The 4914-nt window shown below is 44.9% G+C and overlaps 1 pseudogene; it reads right to left on the reverse strand.

Moving 5' to 3' along the window:
• Nucleotides 1-1495: 1495 nt before the first annotated feature.
• LOC116869806 lies at nucleotides 1496-2536 on the reverse strand (annotated as a pseudogene).
• Between the last annotated feature and the right edge of the window lie 2378 nt (nucleotides 2537-4914).

The following is a 4914-nucleotide window of genomic DNA, read 5'->3' on the forward strand; positions in this document are numbered from 1 at the left end:
AAATAACGTTCTGACATATTTATATGCTGGAGCAGCAGGCAGCGTTTGGAAACCATGTGCTTGGGTATTGAAGGGAATGAGGGAATGGTTACATACATTCCTAAGACCTCTAAATATGTGGTCAACATTTGGAACGGCGTGGGACTATTATTAAATATATTTTCTCTCTTCTCCGGCTCTGGACTGGTGTTCGGTTGTGAGATTCATTTTAACTGCTGGGATACAAGCAGATGTGATGCTAGGGGAGGACTGAAAAGCCATTGTGTGATTTGGCTTCATCTCTTGAGCCTTTGCCATTGCCAGGAGAACATACCTCAGCTAGCCCACTGGGTCTAGAGAAGGATGACAGGTGTGTGCAGCCAAACCAAACCACGCCAGCTGGGTACAGTCTGGTTCAGTCAACCCCCAGTGAACCCACAGATCCAAGAGAATAAAGCATTGGGAATCCACTGAAGGAGACCGGGGAGGTGGCTGTTGTGCAGCCCTGGATGATCATAGACTGATATAGGAAGAAGCTACACTCCAATTCTAGAAAGATCTTTTCTCCAGTGATAAAGCATACATGGACCTGTGCAAATAGTCCTTTACTTTTCTCTTCAAGTGTCCATTTGATCCATACTGAGCTCACCCAGGTTCAAGGGGTGGGGGACATAAACCTCATCCTCAGAGGACTATCACAGTCCCAGTATAAGAAAAACATGTAGGATGGGAGATCATTTACGGCCTTCTTTGGAAAATATAATCTACCATATAAAATTCTCAGAACATTGCTTTATAAGCACTACGTATGCGTTAGCTACTTTCATTCAACAAATATTGACTGAACACCTACTATGTACCAGCTACCAAGCTACAACCTGGAGATGAGCAGGGAACATCTCAAGGGGGGGTCCCTGTGCTCATGGGTTAGCCGAAGAAAAGCTGCAGGCTGAAACCCATTGTAAGAACCATGCCCTGGTAACTGACCAGATGAACTATTGGGCTGGAGATAATTTTCTAGTGAGTAGGCCAGCCCCAGGGGACCAGAAAATAATTCTGGCTACAGACGTATTTTGCTTGATTGTGTCTGCTGGATGGAGGCTTTGCTGGCAGGCTCTCTGAGTGCAGAATGAAGAGGCCAGGGTTCTCAAAGGGCTTAGAGTCCAATTCTATTTCTTTCAAGCAGTTACTATAGCTTTAATGCAAAGCAGGTGTTGGGCTTGGTTAAAAAAAAAAAAAAGAACTAAAGGGACCTGGCTCAGCTTTTGTAGTAGCTTGCAACTCAAAGTATGATCTCGGCACAAAGTGTGGTCAAATGGTGTCAGCTACACCTGGGAGTTTCATAGAAATCAGAATCTTGGGCTCTGCTCCTGGACTACTGAATCAGAATATGCATTTTTAAAAATTTAGTTGTGGCAAAATACACATGTAAAATTTATCATCTTAACCATTTTACTTATTTTTTAAAATTTTATTTTCTTTCTTTCTTTTTTTTTTTTCTTCATGCTGTATGACCTTTAATTAGGTTTAGAGACTTCCAATCACGTCACCTAGGGACCATTCTACCCGCTGCTCTGTTTGGCTGTCAGTCTCTTGTCTCTCTCTTCAGCAATGGTGAGGCGGATACCCTTTCCACGGGGATGAGAAATCCATGACTTGTTGCCTTTGCCATTAACAAAAATGTTGGAGTGTCAGGTGGCAAAGCTGTTGCCATTGGCATCTTTCACATGAACCACATCAAACAAACCAGAGTGTCTCTCTCTGTTGGTGATCGCACCAATTCTCCCCAGGATAGCACCCCCAGTCACCATACAGAGATTACCAGTGTCAGACTTGATGGGATCAGTAATCTTTCTGGTCTCCAAATCAATCTGAATGGTGTCATTCACCTTGATGAGGGGATCAGGATAGCGGATTGTAAGAGTCACCAGATGAGGGATTCCTTTCGTCCCCACAAAGATCTTTCTCACATTGCATGACTTATACTTGGCCTCCTCAAGTGTAATCCGACGAACAGCAAAGCGACCCTTGGTGTCATAGATGAGACAGAAATTCTCCCCGGTCTTGTCAGTGCTGATGACATCCATAAAACCAGCAGGGTAGGTAATATCAGTTTGGACCTTACCATCAATCTTAATAAAACGCTGCATACAGGGGCGCCTGGGTGGCTCAGTGGGTTAAAGCCTCTGCCTTCGGCTCAGCTTGTGATCCCAGGACCCTGGGATCGAGCCCCACATCGGGCTCTCTGCTCAGCAGGGAGCCTGCTTCCCTTCCTCTCTGTCTGCCTCTCTGCCTACTTGTGATCTCTGTCAAATAAATAAATAAAATATTAAAAAAAAACAAACAAACAAAAAAAAAAAACGCTGCATACAGATCTTCTTTACTTCATCTCCTGTTAGGGGATACTTAAGTCTTGGGAAAATGATGAAAGGGAGACATTCTTTCAGCTTATGGGGACCAGCAGATGGGCAAGAGTGAACACACCTGTCAGTTTATCCAGCATCTGATGCTTTGGAGTTGCTACACGCTTCCGATGCTTCTTGGGACCATGAGGCATGGCTGTGCTGGGCATGAGAAGAGAATTTTTTTTTCCTTATGTTTTTTCTTTTTAAGTCATTTCCATGCCCAGCATGGAACTCAATGCAGTACTTGAACTCATGACCCTGAGATCAAGACGTGAGCAGAGATCAAGAGTCAGACCCTTAACCGACCAAGCCAGCCAGGTAGCCCATTTAACAATTTTTTAAGTTTTTTTTTTTTTTTTTTAAGTAATCTCTGCACCCACTGTGGGGCTCAAACCCACAACCCTGAGATCAAGAGTCACACATTCTTCCGACTGAGCCAGCCAGGCACTCCTCATCTTCACCATTTTTAAGAGTACAGTTTAGTGACTTTTACATTGCTCTACAGACATCACCAGGATCTGTCCACAGACCTCTGCATCTTGCAAAACTAAACTCTGTACCCATTAAACAGCAGCTCCCCACCCCCTTCCCCGTGTCTGTCTCTATGAATTTAAATACACCAGGCACCTCATATAGTGGAATCATACAGTATTTGTCCTTGGGAAACTGGCTTATTTCACCTAGCACAACGTCCTTGAGTTCCATCCATGCTGCAGCAGAATAAGCATCTTCAGGTCCTGAGTGTGCATGGTAAGGCCGGAGACTCCCTGCTCTACTAGATTACTGGGAGCCGAGACAGGGCAGGAAAGAATGTCCAGGAGCACAGTGCCGCCTGGGCTTCAGACTTTCCTTACTCCTCCTCCAACCAGCACTTTGGGGTCATCTTCGGTGTATGAGAGTAATTTGGGATTCCTAAGATCAACAGATTGGGCTCCAATCTGTCAATAAAGAGGTGGCTAGACTGGCCTCTGGACATCAAAAGTTTCTGGCCTCCAGGAAGTAGCTTGGTGAAAGTATAACTTGTCTAGCGCTCACAAAAGAGCAAGGGCAATTAGACGTCTGTGGCTGGACCACGTAGGGTTAACAGCCTGCTTAGGTTCAAGTTTATTTAATAGCACATACATTTATATTGTGCCACCCCCTATTCCAAGTAGTTATTAAATATTAATACCTTTAACCCTCATAACATCTGGCAGGGGAAGCTATTATTATGCCCATTTTACAGATGAGGAAACTGAGGTACAGACTGGTTTAGTAACTTTCCCAAGGTCATATGACTGGTAAATGATGAAGCTGGGATTTGAACCCAGGAAGTTAAGACTCCAGGACCTTAACAACTACACATGTCTCCCTTCTGGTAATTGCTTGACTTGAGTATTTATCAAAACTGAGCAAGAGGGAATTAAGCAGATTGTGGGTGTGATGTGGGGTGGGGTCTACTTTAGCCTTAAGGGTTAGTATATATGTAAGGAAAACAAAAAAAACAAACAAACAAAAAAACAGAAGCCAGAATGTCAGAAAGTAAGCAGGAAACGCTTGTGATCTGGTGGGGTTTTTGTCTCAGTAGGGCAGAGGAAAATATGGGGTCCATGTTCACATTACTTAATAATCAGACTGTTTTCCCTCCTACCTCTCTAGCCACACTTTCTCTGCCTCCTTCACAGCCTTCTTCCCCTCGACCTTCTTCAAAGCCTCCTTTCTCTCTCCCATGCTCTCCCTCACTAATCTCTGCTGTTCTCTTAGCTTCCAAGTGCATAACCCCCAAATCCATGCTGCTTACTGTGATCTTTCTTCCTGGTTCCAGATCCTATTTCATTGCTTCCTGGTGGCTCAAGGAAGATGTCACACTAAGATCTCCAACTCCACCTCTGGGAAGATGAACCCCGTTGATTGATGGCTTGGAGATCAGTGGGGAGCCCAATGTCACAGGCAGACTGCACTCAGAGCAAGATGCCCAAATAGCACCCATTATCTCCCTGCCGCAGCGCATTCCCCCAAGGTCCCAACTCACTGCTGGCCTCACATCATTCCCTCTATGAAGCTTGGAACCTTCATCATCTTCTCCTCCCTTTCTCCAAACCTTAGGGAGACTCCCTCCTCAATGCATCTCAAATGTGTCTTCCACTTTGCATACTGTCGCTGTCAGAGCATAGACCTCCAGTCTAGTCTCTCTAGGCCCCTCTACCTTCCTCCCCAGATCCCACCCTCCCCGCAGCTGCCAGCATCTCTCCTGAGTGCAGCTCTGCTTGGCACTACCCCATAACTCCATCCCCGCATCTTGGGGAAATTTGTGGACTGCTCAGTGAAAATGACCTCCTTCCTTGCTTTTTTTTTTTAAATAACAATCCCAAACTTAGAGAAAAGTTGCAAATATAGTACAAAGAACATTTTTGTTCCTGAACCATTTGAGAGTAAATTGCAGACCTGATGCCCCAGGTTGTCAGTGTGCATTTCCCACAAGCAGGGACATCCTCCTACACGCAGAGTACACCCCTTTTAAAGGTTAGAAAATTAACATCGATCTCTTGTT

The sequence above is a fragment of the Lontra canadensis genome, unplaced genomic scaffold (genome assembly GCF_010015895.1).
Source record: "Lontra canadensis isolate GAN:19392208 unplaced genomic scaffold, GSC_riverotter_1.0 scaffold20, whole genome shotgun sequence".
NCBI classification, from domain to species: Eukaryota; Metazoa; Chordata; class Mammalia; order Carnivora; family Mustelidae; genus Lontra; species Lontra canadensis.